We start from the raw sequence: 19,480 nt of genomic DNA on the forward strand, positions 1-19,480 counted from the left end.
GACTAGCGCAATGTCCACAAAATAGTTTCTATAGAAAAGTTTTATTAGCTGATTGAAGATGTTCTAATCCAGCTCGGTCATATTGTAATGAATCCTCAATGGCGAAAGTATTCAAAAATGACTATAACCATTGTGTGGGAGGCATTGTCATTCGATCTGTGACGTCATTAATCTCATAATAGCCAGCCTACTTTCCGACTTATTGTGGTTCTGGCCGGTATAAATTGTAGATTACGAACAAGTGGCCAAGTAATTTTTGTATGGAAATCTTCAGTAATAGTGGCCAACTCTGGCGTGCATTCGAATCATGGCTGTGGTGAGTTGATTTTTTATAGAAATAAACGAAAAGAGAGAGAAGGCTTTATAAACATAAAAAAAGGATGTATATAGAAGAGGAAATGCAATTGCCCCGACACTGGGATTCCCTGTGCCTTCTTCTAGTCTCTTCCATTTGACACTCGCCGTTGATCATAAATAAGTCTTGATTTGAAAAGGCAAGTTGGTCGGATACCAGATCAGTGGCCAAGTTTAAAGGTAGTTTTATTCATCATCACGATTATATAAAAAATACACGTAACCTTCTTCGTTTTTTGACAAAGAAATTGAACAAAAAATATCTATTACAATAAATATACAGCTTTTGCTACCCACAAATCCTGGGTTCGATGCCCGATATAATATATATATTTTTTCGATTATGTGGATACGGGAGATCCTTTGAAGCCTTGTCAGAACTGTATTTTGGCCAAAAGGGTGTTACGTTTTTAAATGTGTTGCGTTAAATTTAACTTATTAAAAGAATAAGGTTAGTTTAGTTCGTATGTAAGTCGGACCAACGAAAAACATTAAAAAATTTATTCATTGAAAACGTTTGTTTAGACATGTAGTAAGTAACAAAAGTATTATTTATTGCAAATGAGAACCAACTTATTATACTATATTTTGCTAGACACAAATGTCAGTTAGTTTAGCAACAAAAATTTGCACTTTTCTTTTATTCATCCGCCTAACCAACCCTCGCTTCGATAACGGGACAAAGCTGACGTAGGGCTGCCTTATGGATAGTTTCTATTAGGAATGTAGAAGTCCGCAAGGAGTTTATAGACTACGACTTATCAATTTTGGAATCCATTAGTATATAGCCTGCCTGCATCGATTACAAGTGCCAACACAGTTGGCGCCTTTAAGACACGTTTGCCGTGCTTTATGACTGAAAAATGAAAATATATTATATACAGTATTTAATATTTATTATTTTTGTTTTTCATTGTTAAATTACTTATTTTTATCATTCATTGTTGTTTCTTTTTGTGTGTTGTGTAACTATTAATAGTCGGTGTGATTTATTATAGATATGTTACACACAAATGTAAATAATATATCAAAATAAAAACCAGTATTAATTAGATCGACGATTACGCAACAAATATATAAATAAGCTCTTACAAAAGCTCCATTATTTGAATATGCAAACTAAATAGAATTATAATTAGCAAATATTTGAAATTCACAAAGTAATTAATCCTATTAATATAATTTAACTGTGATCTTCGAAGTGCGCCTCGGTTTTATGGTCATTTAACCAGTGATAAACGAACCGAAATAATTAACCATTTTTATTACGTCGTATATTTTATTGCGAGATATAACTTTGAAATTGACGGATTTGATTTAATTTTGTATTATAAATACTTGCGTGAATTACCTACGTTTCTTTGAATTCATATACTTAATATTTATACAATATATACATTTCAATGCACTTTACACTCAAAAGCATTTCATGTATGGCACAAAATATAATAATTGGGTGCGACATTAACTGTGTCGCACTTTTCTTAATTAAAGAATAAACTCGCATTCCAAATAATCTCCTTTGAGCTCTGCCTCCCTGGTGTTAAATTGTGCGGCACATACGGTTATTCCCACGGGATTAAGCGATTGTAGCAAAAACGTGCTCTTACATTTTCAGATTTCCTAGTACATTTCCGATTGTTTACCAATTCGATTTTTTTGAACCGCACCCTCTCTCTGTTTGTCTGAATCACCTCGACGTCTACTACCTACCTGCCTTTATTTTTTAGAAATACATACCGTATACCTGACCTTATGATAAATAAATATTTCTGTAAAAATAAAATTATAATAAAATTTGTGGAATGGGATTTTTTTTTCATAGGCTATCCAGTATCCACGTAACTCATAAATTCTGTTAAAAATTAAAACAATTCCGAATAAAATCATTTAGCAAAGAAGCTTAATTCGCCTGAAGATATAGAGATCACCGATAAAAAAAGTAATATGTTATGTAATAAAACTTGAAGATATTGAAAACCGGAAATAAATGTCGAATTTCCGGTGTCTCCCCACTTGGCAGGAAGAAAAGATCCTTTATGGTGTACTTAATATAAACCTCTCTAACTGCTATGTTGTCCTGGTACCAATTTGTTCTTGATGTACGATATTCCCACGGTCATTTCAGCTTTAAATGCCGCCAAGTTTCATTTTGATTCGTGTATTTTTTGGCGCGCATGCGTCATTAAATATTTGAATTGTATGTATGGGTTTTCACAAGTAACCAAAAGCATACATGGAATAATTTAAATGTGGCTTTTACTGTAAAAATAAATATAATACGATGAAATTTATTTCTTTATTCAGTTTAATACCATCCTTATAAAATGGCATTTAAAAAAACTCTTGAAATTAATTCTCCGTCTTACTTGTAAGGTGAGCCACCTAACAAGTTCTTATGTCCTGATACTAAACGGTTTCAGGTTCACCTACTGAGAGCCATGTTCCCACGGGTCCGTGCCAGCCGCGGCGCAATCCGTCCGTAGTTTAAAGTTTTTTGGCAACACATCTTTTTCTTTGGTTGAAACAGTAAAACTATTGTTGTGTAAATTAAAACTTATAAAGGAGAAATTGGATAGCAATTTAACTCGACGAACAACGATAAAAAATATTTTTGTAATCTATAAACTGTTTTTCTTTGTTTAAAATATAATATAAATACGCATTTTTTAATTATAACTTTAACTCATTATAAGTTATTTATTCGAAGCGAGTTAACTTTTACGGAAAAAACCCAAAGCATGTTGTATGCCCACAGGGTTCCATAAATTTAATTTAAATTTAATTTTTGACATCGAAATAAGCAAGTAAACGTCATACACAATGGAGAATGCACAATAGCTGTAGTTTGGTCAACTGCACAATGCACAGTGATTGTTCACACTCGCACCACACATCAACTTTATTGTACGAAACTGACGTGTTTTCAACTAGACGGATTGTGTTCACACTTCTTTTGATATAAACGTGACAAGCCGTCTGAAGCTGGGCTACAATTTATTTTTGATTAAGACAAAGTTTTTACTCTTGGCACTGAACTCAGGTCAGCGTGTTGCGCCAAACATTTCGTCTTAATTATATATTTAAATCCTTAAGAAGATTTTTACAGTATTGACTTGTATAAACTTAGTACGTGATTGTATAATATTTTGATAATGTCTTCAACTATAGGGCAAACGGACAGTAAGCTGATGCAACGGACAAATATTGCAGTACCAGATGGCTTTCAGGTGCGTAGCCAATATTTTGAGTAGTGCTCTTTTCGTAACTCGGTACAGAAATATTGCCTACGTTATCGAACCTAATTTATGTGATTTACAGTTTTTATCGGATGTAGATAATTAATTCATAGGAGACAATGGCGCTTGTTTGACGTAGGTCCTGAGTAGTTGATTATTTTCTATACAAATTTTATGTTGTCAATAAAAAAATGTTGCAATGGTATTTTTGGGTAAAATTTTTGAGTGTGCATTTGGGATTCAATTACGTTCCTTGTTACCAAGAACTTATACAATTTATTTGTATCATATATTATTTGTTAACAATCAAATTAGATTTAATTAAAAAAATAATTAAATCATTGCACACATCAAATCAAATCTTTACTTAACGCTTAGCAGCAGTATATGGTTTATGTTTTACAAGAAATAGTCCGATAAAAACTGTAAACATGTTCTTCTCTAAAATGAATCTTTTTGTTTATTGTAAATAATACAAGACGCTAAAAGTAGGTAATAAGCTACTTCTATTGGAGTAAAACAATGTTCAAAGCTATCAATACCGCAAAGATTTTTCTTGAAAACTAATGTATTTCATTGTTTAGATATAGGCAGGGCTAGAAATGTAAATGGTTTTTTTATAAGTTGTATGACTGTTAATAATAATAGCATTTAATTCAGATACATTTACAATTAAATTCCGCCATTCCTCCGCCTTCAATGTGCCACCTGCTGTTTCTTTAACTTCGTCTACGCACCTTCTAAGTTGTCTACCAATTTTCTGTTCCTTTCCTGTATGACGCTTATTTTCGTTTTATTTTGAAAATAATGAAATACGCTAAGGATATTTTCTTACGAGAATCTTCTATTTATGATATAAGTTTTCTGATAACATGAAATTTACCTATTTAAAATTAAAATTCATGCTTATTTCATATTCCTTGATATTACGTACTTAGGTTAATTCTTGACCTATTAAAAAAGGAGTAACGAGGTGTCGAAAATGTATGCCTGCATTTATATCCTAAGAACTGGATCACGACGCCTGCTGAATATGCAACGTGCCGAGACAAAGGATTGCATTATGTAATCTTTTAATTACTACAGCCAATGACCTCCTAAGGTCCTCTTGCTGCCGGTACTAACGGAAAATCTGAAATAATTTAAGTTGAGGGTTCTTTTGCAACTATCAAGAGAGACTGTCTATAAAAATATGGTTTAAAACTGTGTGTATTTATTTAAGTAGTTAAATAAATAAAAACAATTCTTGTCTCTTGGTCTTGGGTTATCGACGTCACGTGTACACCTTCAATGGAATAGGAATTCATAAATAACGCGGAAGTTCGCAGTTCAATACGTTCCCCGGTATGAAGTGAGACAGAGAATTGATCATCCCTCTTTATCCAGACTCCCATAGTCACAGAGCAAGTATATATTATTAGGACTTAAGCAAGGCGAGCAAGAGAGGTTTCTCTCTCTCTCTATTTTTATTTATAAATAAATCTATCTCCAGTTTGCGTTGCGTAGCAGCGGACGGAACACTGCCATTTTCTTTAAATGTACTAGGAGTTCATAAGTGTTCAGAAATGGAACTATATAGGCGGCTTGGTTGGTACCTTACTTAATAGGAGCTAACAATGGCAGGTTTCCAAAAGTTCTCAATCATCAGGGTAACATAAAATTAGTGTTGCTTTACGTTTTATTTGATTATTTCAGCGTCCATGCGTTACATGTCACCCTTTCTTAATACCAGGCAGTCATAACATTCCAGTGTTAGCAAAAGCGCATATGTTTTTTACACTTATGACTTTCGGTAAAGTTCAATTCCCTTAAGGTTTCCGAACACCTTTTTCATACTTATTTTCAAAGCCAATGTCATATATCCAAAGAAAAGCTCAAAGTATTAAACGCTCCAGAAAACACTTAACTGCGTAACTTAGAAAAATGGTTGGGATTATATACCTTACCTTTGAATCATAAAGTAAGATTTACTTGAGCCCAATTCTTACTAAGTCCAACTATTTGTCTGTATTTAAGACTTTTTGTTTAGGCCTTAAAACCAAAGCCTTAGGGAGTTTGAGATTTTACATAATAAAGGAAAATGCCTGTTCTTATTTCCATAGTAGCACTGATAGAATAATATATAATGATAATAATGATGATACGCAGCGATTGATATATATATATATATATAAAAATGTTATGTTGGTTTGTGTACGCTTAAAAAACAAAAAAAGTTCTGCACCGATCGAGCTGAAATTTTAGTATGATATATAATCTGCATCAAGGATTGTTTTTATCTATATTTTTTGTTTTTTTTTTTCATTTTTTTCCACAAGTATTGCAAAATTAAAGTTGTATGAAATGTATTCTTTGCTTTGTTTCTTATTTCTCAACCATTCAATAACAATGTGCCACTGTGAAGCGTGGCAGGGTACAGTTAGTAGTCAATAAAAACAATAAATTATTTTAGATTCTAGCCTAAGCCTAAGTGGTTAAGCGCACATGGCATATATTCAAGAGCTCTAGGTTCTAGGTTCGTTCTCAGGACTCATCTTTAAAAAATAGATTTCGGCATTCAAAGCAGAAAGACACTTAATTTACGTAAATTAAAAGTAACGACAAAATCTTGTTAATAGTGGTCGCTAGAAATCATTATTTAACAGGCCATCTATGAAAGAAAAGGCAAAACTATTCAAATGCCTGAGTTTACTATCCAGCCAATGTTTCCGAGTCGTATAAATCAGAGTTATTTATTGAGAAAAATTGCCGATAAGCACTCAGCTGTATTTATGTTATTGCGAATTTGAGATCTAACTTATGATCTCTTATCTTAATGTACAGGGAAATCGTCTGGATAGTTTTATTTCATTTTTACACCTATTTGACCAAGCGAAATCTAGACTTAGAAAATAGTCTAGTTCCTTTACGGGGGACACTTTTTTTTATTATTACACGCTTAATCCGACATTCTTTTTTATTGATAAAAGTTTTGGGAGCATTTAAAAAAGTTTATACTAATTTTGTTATTAAAAATTAATAAGTCGATAATTTCAGCTTAATTAAAACGTTACTATATTTAAATTTAATTTAATGTTTGAATAAGTAGGAGAAATTACGATAATACTTATGAGGAAAATGTAATGTGTAGAATTAGATATTAAATTTTTATATATAAATATATATGATGATGAGAGACGACTCATTGGTCTAGTGGTTAGTACCCCTGACTGCGAATCCATGGGTCCCGGGTTCGATCCCCGGCTGAGACGAACATCGATGTGATGAGCATTTGGTATTGTGCTTAGTCTTGGGTGTTTACCTTGGGTCTTCACCAGCTTAGCATGGGACTCGGTCAATTGGTGTGAATTGTTAAAAAAAAATGATATTAATAAAAATAATAAACTTAAAAATCACTGGACCCATTTACAAAATTACATCAGAGCGAAGGCTACGAACATATTTGTCCAAAATGTAAAGCCAGGGTAACTAGAAATTTATACATCACTAGCGGATCCGACAGTCGTTGTCCTGTAAATCCAATAAGGTAAATCCTTCTCGACTCCACTTGATCACACAAAAAATTTCATCAAAACCTGTCAAGCCGCTGAGGAGGATTACGAACTTATATATATACCAGCTGTTTATTTGCTGTATAGATGAACAACTTAGATACCGACTGCAGCGCCGTGCTGATTTGCGAATCTAACCTATCCAGGGCGCCACCCAAACGAATAGAAAAAATCATTCAATCATACACACGTAAAATTATATGTATATAAAGAAATATCAAATGTGTTAAAACATTCGTAAAATGGGGGGTAATTAACCGTTAGCAAACAGCGAATGAAAGTTTAAACTACAAATCTTTCGGTCAATTTTACGGTAACTCAAACCGACGATAAATGTTCTAAATATCCCCCAACATTTTACCACAGAGTAAAGGAGTTAATATCCGAACCCCATAACATGGGCGGTCATTTTGTGGCACCCTTTTATGGGTTCATCAGAAAAATATTTGTCCGTTTAGCGTTCCTATCATTTGTAAATTTCGTGATGATGTTTGTTGTCATTTTGTTTTGGGTTTATAAACATTTCGTATATGGTTATTAGGAATGATAATGCTAATAATGCAATTTAGGTACACAGAATATGTAAGACAATTAAAAAAAAAATCTTGCAACTCAGTTCTTCTACCGTAAAAAAATTGTGAGATCCATATAATACCAAGTTGGTTAATTTATTCAGTCCGTACTTAAGGGATATTCTGTCTTAAGTTATTTCGTAATCAAGGAACCTAACAACATCTTATACTGACCATAGCAATATTGCAAATCTTTATGTTTTAAATGAATTTAACGTTGACTTGGAATCGCATGGAAACACAATGTATACATGCTATATTAAATTGGATTGTTTAATTTCGTAAATTATCTAGTGTTTATATGTCTGCTTGGTAACTGAAAATTATTTTAAATTTATCTATAATGAAGTTATAGGGGATAGAAAATGGCCTAAAATGCTTCTAGAAAAGGATGGTAGTGCCGTGCCCCCAGAAAAAGTTTACAAACTCCTATTAACTTATGCTTTCTATGAAGGAGAAATTAACTGCAATGGATGTAATCAAAGACGAAGTAAAACTTGGCTATTTTTTTTATATAACAGGCTAATCGGCCAGGAGGCTCACCTGGTGTTAAGTGATACCGCCGCCGCTCATGGACACTCTCAATGCCAGAGGGCTCGAGAATGCGTTGCCGACCTTTTAAGTATTGGTACTCACTTTCCTTGAAGGACCATAAGTCGAATTGGTTCGGAAATACTTCAGTGGGTAGCTGGTTCCACATAATGGTGTTGCGTGGCAAAAACTGCCTTAAAAATCAATTAAATTCTCAATAATTGTGGAATTTTTTTTTAATAATAATTGAATTTTTTTTTATTCTTTATTCTGCGGTTATTTGCAATTAGCCCTAAGGCTATGAGCGATTCTGTGGTGCTGTCATGTGGAGTGACTTCCCATTGGAAGCAGCAATAATTGAATTTAATAAAAAAATTGTGAGATTTGCTTACTATATTTTTTTCGTAATGCAAAAGATATTAGGTTCTGTATTCAAACCCATGTTTCTTATATTCTATTTTAAAAGCTCATCTTGCCTTCCATAAACATCAGGATGTTTCTACTGAACGAAAAGTGCATGAAAAGTGAACGGTTTCCGTTCTGCATTGCCACACTTCCTGTCGAGATCGTGCGTGATCGTGAGCTATTTTTCTTTACACAATCAATATTACAACCCATACATTGATATCTATATATATAAAAGAAAGTCGTGTTTGTTACAGCACTTATAACTCGAGAACGGCTGGACCGATTGCCATGGTTTTTGATTTGTTGGATTTGTTTCCGTCCCGAATAGCAGAATAAGCAATAAAATATCGGATAAGTTATCGAATAACAATAAATTAATTTTACGAATGCAAAAACCATATGGTGCCATCTGTTGACAAAACTACGCATCATTTTACGTCGAATTCGTGTCAGTTCAAGAAATTCCGATCTTGAGGTGAATGAGGATATGCATAACCATGCTTTGATCCTGATCAAAAGATGTTGGATATCAGAAAGTGCTTAACATGCAGTATCGCCATATTGACGCTAGAGAGAAGATGCCTAATGTGTAAAACTGTCATTCTTCTTTCGCAATGGCAAGCAATAAAACATTTCTGTATTTGCAAAAAAGTTGTATTAATGTAATACTTAACATTAATGAAATCCTAAAATAAGTTAAATTAAAGTAACAACGATATTATAAGGTTGTAGGGCGGAACGAAGTTAGCCAGATCAGCTAGTTTTTTATATAATAAAATAACTGTTAAAAAGCCTTATCATATAGTTCCATAGTAAAGGTCTATTCATAAAACATTTCAACAAAGAGGGGTATACGTGCAATCTATAATTTAAAATGTAGGGAATCTCTGAGGGATAAATTCAAGGAAATTATTATACTTATACCTTTACCTCGCAATATATTTACGAAAATATTATGTATGTATACAAAAAAAGTGATAAGTTTACTAGAAAAGAACATACGCACAATGTTAATACTCGGAACTATATATATATAGACTATCTAAAATTAGTAATACTTTTTTGGAAAAGGGATACTTTTGTTTAATAAAAATCCTAGTGGCTCCTTTATCTCTCCCTTTTAATAAATTTAAGAAATGTATTAAAGAAAAGCTGTGTAAAAAGGCTTACTATAAAGATTATCTAGTTGATAAAAGGGCCTGTGTTATGAGGCAGTGAATAAAACTTGTTTTTTAAAAACTAACAAAGACTTTATTTAAAATTATGTTTACAATAAACTAGCGTTGAAGTTGGAATATGGAATAGAAGTCATCTTGAAAGGATCGGGATTTGATATTTAAAGGTTTGGGTATTAGTAGGGATACATTAAGGGAACAAACAATGTCATTAAGTAATTAATCATAACTTATCACTACGTAAACAAATGGTTAAACTTATACAAGGTAAAGAAATAGTAATTAGGTAAATAACAATAGAAAGATTAATAATACAGTGGGGACCACATAACACCTCCCCCTTTAAAATAAAGGTTGCGCCTGTTGGCGATGACTTTTTGAAGAATTTTGTTGGGCGTTCTCTTCCTCGTCGTCCGAGCTGATGCAAGACGTCGTCGTCGTCGTATTGAATGCAGACATCGGGATTTCTATTTGTTGTCGTCTTCGGGATTGGTCGAAACAATTATTAAATATTTGAATGGAACAAGGATTCGTGAGAGTTTCTTCTTGGGTAAAAATATTTGAAGAGGTTGTAACAATTGCAAAACTTGTAAAGAGTATAAATAAGAAGGACTGATAAACTCATTAGAGTGAAATTATATGAGTGTTCTTGAATGATATATTTATCTTGATTTAGTATTTTAGAGTGATGTTTGATCTCGTATTTAATAGTATTGAGAGAGTTTTTATTTGGAAAGGTACGATTTCTGAATTATAAAGATGTGGAGTTCCTTCGATGCAGTTATTTTCCACGTCGACAGTAACAATGAGATGACTTATGTTTTTCGATTTCGAGTCTTCATCGATGAGTGTAACCATTGGTGTATAAAATTTGCATGCAGGTTGTAGCAGAATTATTCCATGTCCAAATATTTCGCCATGTGTAGTTTTTCCGTTGCATTCCATAGCATATGTAATTTTCTTCGAAAGTATGAAAATACATTTGTTATTTTTTAATGGATGAAATGTGTTGAAGTGCGTGGAGAATGTGGGTACCTCGCAGTTTTGAGGTATGTCTTTAGAATTCGTCAGCAAGATGGAGACTTCGAAGATCGGTCGTGCGTTTGAGTTGAAGACCTTACTGCATACATTAAGGTTTGGAGAACATTCTTTACACTTATCCACGGAGTTCGTCGTCAGGTAGCGTTGACTGTTTTTGCTCATGGCAAGATACATGTGCTCAGGTAGGATTGTGGAATATAAGGAGGACTCAGGAAGTCTTATAGGAATTGAAATTAAATGGTACAAGGTAAATATGAAATTTTTGAATAAATGAAAATTTAATACATATATAATTTTGTTCATGTAAATGTATGATGTAATTGTAGCAGAGTTTGGAATTTTATGAATGTTTTGAAGAGTCACGGTTGCTACAAGGTTACCTGATGTTCTAGCATGACTTGATGCTAATAATTCTTTGTAAAGACTTACTGAAGATATGACCGAATGATGAACTGCTCCCGATTTAATAAATAAAATGCTCGCAACGATATCATCGATTTGTTTTTCTAGAGACGTGACGAGTTCTAAAATTTGTATTGAAACAGTTGAGATCTGTTCAGATACACTGAGATTAAACAGTAAAGTATTCGTTGAATTAATATAGGAATTAATTTTCATTTCTAATTTCAGTAGTCTAACTTTTAACTCCTCCTCCGTCTCCTTAAGATAGATGTTCCTTTTGTTTGGGGTGAAACACAACAATCATCCTTTGAATAATGCAAACGTCTCCTTACCAATGCTCCTATTTTACAATATTATGATTTTATTAAAGAATTTATTTTAACCACAGACACTTCTCTTTTTGCGATTGGCGCTGTTTTATCACAAGGGCAAATAGGTAAGGATCTACCTATTGCGTATGCATCACGTACTCTCAACAAAGCAGAATCAACAACTGACTGTGAATTATTAGCCATAGTTTGGGCTGTTAAGCATTTTCGTCCCTATTTATTTGGTAGAAAGTTCAAGATCGTTACCGCGATAATAAACCATTAACATGGCTTTTCTCTATAGAAGACCCAGGTAGTCGTCTCGTTCGCTGGCGTCTCAAACTCGAAGAATATGAATACGAAGTTATTTATAAAGCTGGTAAAAAAAATACCAATGCCGACGCACTCTCTAGGCCCCCAATTCTCAACACAAATACTATTGACTTAACTTGTGACAAAAGTACTGATAAGAACGAAATCGAATCTACATATTTCACCAGACAAGTATTACGTCACGCAATTTTTGAAGATTATTGACCCCCCCCCCATGTAACGCACCGTGACGTTTTTCTATACCCAATATTAAAACGTTTCGTGACCACCCAGTGACTTTTTATACCAAAAAGTTACCATTATGTGGTCTAAAGTACTGGGAATCGAAAATAATATTACCAATAACGCGTAATTCAATCCCCGCCCAAGGAAAATGTGAAGAAACTCTCACGGACAAGGATGCATTCAAATATTTAATAATTGTTTCGATCAATCCCGAAGACAACAACAAATAGAAATCCCGATGTCTGCATTCAATACGACGACGACGACGACCGCGACGGCTTGCATCAGCTCGGACGACGAAAAAGAGAACGCTCAACAAACTTCGTCAAAAAGTTCACGCCAACAGGCGCAACCTTTATTTTAAGGGTGGAGGTGTTATGTGGTCCCCACTGTATTATTAATCTTTCAATTGTTATTTACCTAATTATTATTTCTTTACCTTATATAAGTTTAACCATTTGTTTACGTAATGATAAGTTATAATTAATTACTTAATGACATTGTTTGTTCCCCTAATGTATCCCTACCCTGGGAAGGAGGCCCAAAACTTTGAATATCAAATCCCGATCCTTTCAAAGTTACTTCTATTTCATATTCCAACTCCAACGTAAGTTTATTGTAAACATAATTTTAAATAAAGTCTTTGTTAGCTTTAAAAAAAAACAAGTTTTAGTCACTGCCTCATAACACCTATTTCTTGTGATATTTCCGATAAGAACAATCTTTACAACGAAGCTATTTCAATGTGTTCCCATGTGGAACCATTTCTAAAAAAAGTCTAAATCACTCTACGAAACTGACTTATTGATTTCCAACAAAAAATACAACATTTACTTTAACTATTTTCGACCCTTATATTTCGATCCATGGGATTCTGAAAGTTATTTTAAGTCACGTCTTAGCTGTTTACAGAATAACTATTTGAAATCACTTTACGTACCTGACTTAAAAGATGACGCAACTTGTAAATTAAAAGGCAATGAACAACAACATATTACATCTTATTTAGCAGACATTTATAATTGTAAGATTACTATCTGTGAAAACAATGTGAAGACTCCTAATCCTGAAGATATTCCTTCTATTTTAAAATCTTTTCATGATGACCCTTTGTCTGGTCACCGTGGTATAGTTGAAACCACACGAAAAGTAAGATCAGAGTATTTTTGGAAAGGTATGACCGACACTATTAAAAATTACATTGACAAATGTCAAATTTGCCAACGGAGTAAGACAAAGAAAAACTTATTAAGCTCCAATGGTACTAACTTCATCATCCACTGAACCATTTGAACGTGTCTCTATTGACTTAGTTTCTTATTCAGAAATTACTCATGATTCTAACAAGTACATCTTAACTTTACAAGATGATTTGACAAGGTTTGTACAAGCTTATCCTATTGTAGATAAACAAGCAATTACCGTAGCAAAGACTCTTATAATTTTCTATCAACAATACGGGGTTCCCAAACGATTACACTCAGATCAAGGAACAGATTTTGTAAATAGCATCATAAAACAATTAATGAAATTGTTAGGTTCAAATCATACACTAAGCACAGCTTACCACCCTCAAAGTAATGGTTCTATAAAACGTTTCCTTGCTACTCTTAGAGATCATATACGATTGTATCATAAGAGAAATACATAATTGCAATTGGGATCAAATAATTTCTTTCGCAGTTATATGTCATAACACAGCAGTCAATCAGGTTTCACGCCTCATGAATCACTTTTCGGGTATAAACCTCGATCACTTTACTCTTTAAAAGAATTGAATGAATATACAACCTGTGATTATTTACATGATCTTAATGAACGACTCAAAGTTTATCGTGACGTTGCCTTACGTAACTTACAAGCGATGAAGGAAAAAGCTCAAGAACGTTATGATAAAAATATTAGAAACATCGCTAAGTATAACGTAGGCGATTAACGATAAGTAATGCTCAAAGTGCCTAACCCTAATAACTTAGATTCGAAATGGGAAAGTCCTTATCTTATTATCAGAATAGGATTCAATGAAAATTTCATTATCAGAAAGAATGGAAGAAACCAAATAGTGCATGCAAATCGTTTAAGACCATTGAACGAATCATAAAACTTTTAGAATAATTATCATTATTAGATTTATTTGTACTATATTTTACAAACCAATTTTAATTCTATTTCAGTTTACCAATTGCTATGGCATTTCCCATTACTATATCCGACGGAGAGGAGAATCCTAATTATATACATTCGTTTTATACACAAATGAATAATACTTATTTTAGTTTTATCATATGTTCTATAATAAAAATTTTATTTTACATTATACTATACAAAATTTATATAATTATAAAGAAAATAATTACAAATAGGTTTAATTCCAATTCTAAAGAAGTCGTAGTCTAATTCTTGAATATTTTTATATTTCTTTCAATATCATATTTTACAAAGTAGTTATTTCCATATTTTAGGTACTTCACAACCTTTGTTGTCGGGGATACCCACATACAAAATATACCTTCTAATACAGGACTATATTATGAAGAAGTAGGTGAAATTCTAGTATCGGAAAGCTCTTGGAAACTCATTATATACAGAGATATCGAACCATTATTCTTATCAAGGGATTCTCTAAAACGATTAGTAAATAATTATAATTCTATAATCAAACAAAATTCGAATTTACCTAACGTCGTTACTACTAGTTCTTTTATTAAATTAAGTATTTTAAATATAGACTCAAGGTTGGATGAATTTCAATATTACACAAGCAACAAGCGTTTCAAGCGCGAACTTATAGACGGTCTAAGCTCAGTACTAAAATGGCTCATTGGGACACCAGACGCAAAAGATGCCGAATACTATAATGAATGTATAGATCTCTTAGAAAAGCAATTAATTTTTACGAATGATATTTTAAAACAACAACTTCAAATTCTTTCTTCAACTATTACTAACTTTAACAATACTATTTTTTAAATTTCATACGATGAACATATGATCAACGAAAATTTAATGAAAGTTAATTCCTATATTAATTCATCGAATACTTTGCGATGAAGGAAAAAGCTAAAGAACGTTATGATAAAAATATTAGAAACATCGCTTAGTACAACGTAGGCAATTAAGTAATGCTCAAAGTGCCTAACCCTAATAACTTAGATAATTCTATAGTAAAACAAAATTCGAATTTACCTAACGTCGTTACTACTAGTTCTTTTATTAAATTAAGTATTTTAAATATAGACTCAAGGTTGGATGAATTTCAATATTACACAAGCAGCAAGCGTTTCAAGCGCGAACTTATAGACGGTCTAAGCTCAGTACTAAAATGGCTCATTGGGACACCAGACGCAAAAGATGCCGAATACTATAATGAATGTATAGATCTCTTAGAAAAGCAACAAATTTCTTCGAATGATATTTTAAAACAACCACTTCAAATTTTTACTTCAACTATTACTAACTTTAACAATACTATTTTAAAATTTCATACGATGAACATATGATCAACGAAAATTTAATGAAAATGAATTCCTATATTAATTCAACGAATACTTTACTCTTTAATCTCAGTGTATCTGAACAGATCTCAACTGTTTCAATACAAATTTTAGAACTCGTCACGTCTCTAGAAAAACAAATCGATGATATCGTTGCAAGCATTTTATTGTAGTATTGTCACTGGTTGTCAGAAGAAACATCACCTTGCAATTCGTCCGCCGAAAATTATTGGAAATCACTCAGCGCACTTACATCATCTGCTGCAATAAACGTAAAAATCAAGTGACGCCGAACATCTTGGGAAATAGACACCGTGGAGTTATAAGTAAATACGCTTTTATTAACATAATTTTATACTCCATTATTTCGAGGTTATAATATTTAATGCATTGACATATGACATTCGTTCGACGGAAGTGCTGACGGACGTCATAGAACAGATTAGCAATAAAATCAAACGTCAAATACACGTCAGTGTTGCCAGTGAAGAAACCACACAGAAATGGACGGACAATTCAAAACTACTTTTCGACCAAATGAAAATAGAGATGGAAAAGCAAACAAATATTATATTCGAAAATATTTAAAATATAATTTTACAAAATTTAAAAGAATAAAATCGAAATATTAGAAAAGAAAATTGAGTATTTCGAAAAGGAAAAAAAGAGAAACAACATCCTGTATTTTGGTTTGGATGAGAAAAGGGACTCTCCTTCTGAGGACTCTGTGGAGCAACCACAGAGACCAAGAAATTTTTAAACAAGATTTGAAAATTACCTTGGAATCTAGCTATGTATCAAAAGTCCATCGCATCGGTACCATCAAAGAGAATAAAATAAGACCGTTTCTCATTAGTTTTGCAAACAACTAGTAGAAGAGTGAGATATTAAAAATAAAACGAAGCCTGAAAGATGGTTACATCTACACTGAAATACTAGAAAAAAGAAGGAAATTAAAGCCGAAACTAATACGTGCGAAAGGAAACACTGCATACATTAAATACGATCAACTGGTAGTGAAAGAGGGAAACCCAATCAAAGAAAAACGGAAGAGAGATCAATTAACTTCGCCGGATAACCAGAATCAAGCCAAAAGGAAAATAAAAGAAACGCATTTGATTTAGTGAGACCAAGGTCAAGCTCAATTACTAATATTTCGAAGAACTCTAAGTATTATAAGTATTATAACTTTAACAATACTATTTTTAAAATTTCAAACGATGAACATATGATATACGAAAATTTAATGAAAATTAATTCCTATATTAATTCAACGAATACTTTACTCTTTAATCTCAGTGTATCTGAACAGATCTCAACTGTTTCAATACAAATTTTAGAACTCGTCACGTCTCTAGAAAAACAAATCGATGATATCGTTGCAAGCATTTTATTTATTAAATCGGGAGCAGTTCATCCTTCGTTTCGTAAGTTTTACACCGAACTTCTGAGGCCGCGATGCCTTTAATATTATTTAGAGCACAAGTTAACAAAGTCTCCCATTCAGACGAAGATGACAATTTAAACACAGTATCACAGGACCTAATGTAACCATATATTTCGTCATGATTGTTTGTGTCAAATATAGGAATTAGATTGATAAGAGTTTTAATATTAACTGGTGATGCCTTCATTATGCTTTCGGTTTTTATTGACATCATGATGAGAATGCGTGTGTAGTTAGATATGAATAATGTAATTGGATGAAATATAAAATATAGTAATACAGGATAACATATATAATACACACAAAATATGGAAAAATAGGAAAAAGAATGAGCCACAAGTAAAATGCCACTTACCACAGTAACACGAACCACAAGAGCATAGTATCGGCGAAAACTATTAAAAGCCTAAGGCTACCGTACTAGGCGATGCTAGTCCTTTGTACGTTTGTTTCGTCTTACTACACAAGTAAATCCTTCCGACTGCGCCAAATTTGTCATGAGGCAGTGACTAGAACTTGTTTTTTAAAAACTAACAAGGACTTTATTTAAAATTATGTTTAAAATAAACTAGCGTTGAAGTTGGAATATGGAATAGAAGTCATCTTGAAAGGATCGGGATTTGATATTTAAAGGTTTGGGTAGGAGTAGGGATACATTAAGGGAACAAACAATGTCATTAAGTAATTAATCATAACTTATCACTAGGTACGTAAACAAATGGTTAAACTTATATAAGGTAAAGAAAGAGTAATTAGGTAAATAACAATAGAAAGATTAATAATACCACATATTTCCTGGGACTAGTGCTAAACAGGCTAGTTCTAATTAATTTGCGATATTTGTTTTAAAATAAGTGTTGTTTGACATAGTCATTTTGTATGATGATTTGCTTTTTTAAAAGACTACCGAGAGTTTTTTATACTTTCTGTCTTCTTTGCCGATGAGTAGGGATGTCTGCCGATTGAAATTTAATGACGTGGAATAAGTACCTGTATCTTATATTCCAAAATAAACATATTTTATTTTTATTTTTTTATATAACATTATAATCTTAAGGTAGTTTTGGCTTAGTAGTTTATCAGCCAACTTTGCCCGAAATACTTAGGTAAGTAGAAGTATTTGCTACTAACACATGCCGGTACTAATCCAATCTGATAATGTCGAAAAAAATAATATTATTAAAATAATAATATTAAATACATGAGATACACAATATCGTTACTGTGAAATCACTCTGCGAACATATAAAGATTTCGATAGTGTGGGAAACAGCATTCAGTAGGCGAACAACCTTGTCCTTCCCAGTCACATATCCCGAGTACAAAGAAACCGAGTTCTTGAAGAACACTTGGGTTGCTCACCACCAAGACTAAGTAGATAGTAGGCCAACTGTAAGGCGTAACTTATTTTCATTCTCCTCTATATATATTAACAGTTAATTGCTCTTTCCTTGAAAATAATATAATCAGGATTTGTTTACGAAAGAAAAACAAGAACATCGCAATATATCGTATCAATGTAACGATACAATTGATGTGATGTGGTAACTAACAGTGGTTTATAAAAATAAACGCTATATCGTAAATCCACATGTTGCGCGTGCACATAAATTATTATTGTATATGATAGGGCTATGAGATAAGCGAATTCGAAAAACGTCGACACTCATGTTTGTTACGTTGTTTTCGCCTCAAAAAGGTTTGTTAGTCTGTAGAAATTAACATTTTTATTTTTATATATTAATATTATTATTATTTTTAATTATTGATTTTTGTACATGATTATTAATTAAATAAGATACAATAATTAATAAATAACTTATACCTACAGGCCCAGACTGCGCTCAATAAAATACGTTTTTGTTTCAATTTTATTTGTTTAGACTCGTGGTATTTCGGATCCAATATTAGATAAGGGCCTACATGAAATTACCTTCCAATCATTAAAGTTCACATATTTTGAATGTAAGTAATACAAGAAAGTAATCATTGTTTTTCCAAAATAATTAAGCTAGGATAAATATATTTACTCCTTGTTACTTCTTGACAATCCATTATAAATCAAAAATGCTATCTGGGGACCGAAGACTATAGCCTTATTGCGAGCCAATTGACGACCTAACTGGATTTTAATAAATCTAGACTCCCAAGCGACAAAAGCTTATGCAGCGTTTTTCATAGCCCACCACGATACTATTTACGGGTTATATATATTACAAGCAATAAATTTACATTACCAATAAAATATTACGACGTCTACTGTGCTGTCAAATCACGCACTTGTTGATCTATGGAGGCTCTATGGGATAATAATTCGTGAATGCCAAACGTTGCCATTAGCCCTGCTTACCGAGTACATTCATGGTTATTTCGGGTTATATTATTCTGTTCTTCGCCTTG

The 19,480-nt window shown here is 32.6% G+C and overlaps 1 long non-coding RNA gene across 1 annotated transcript in view; it reads left to right on the forward strand.

The window, feature by feature from the left end:
• The window catches only part of LOC125063575, a 35,430-nt gene that overhangs the window by 7,039 nt on the left and 8,911 nt on the right, over positions 1-19,480 (forward strand). Inside the window, exon 2 of the long non-coding RNA XR_007119534.1 lies at positions 3,526-3,584. This is a non-coding gene — a long non-coding RNA (uncharacterized LOC125063575). The remainder of the gene's footprint in view (positions 1-3,525; positions 3,585-19,480) is intronic.

Source organism: Pieris napi, chromosome 3 (genome assembly GCF_905475465.1).
Source record: "Pieris napi chromosome 3, ilPieNapi1.2, whole genome shotgun sequence".
NCBI lineage: Eukaryota > Metazoa > Arthropoda > Insecta > Lepidoptera > Pieridae > Pieris > Pieris napi.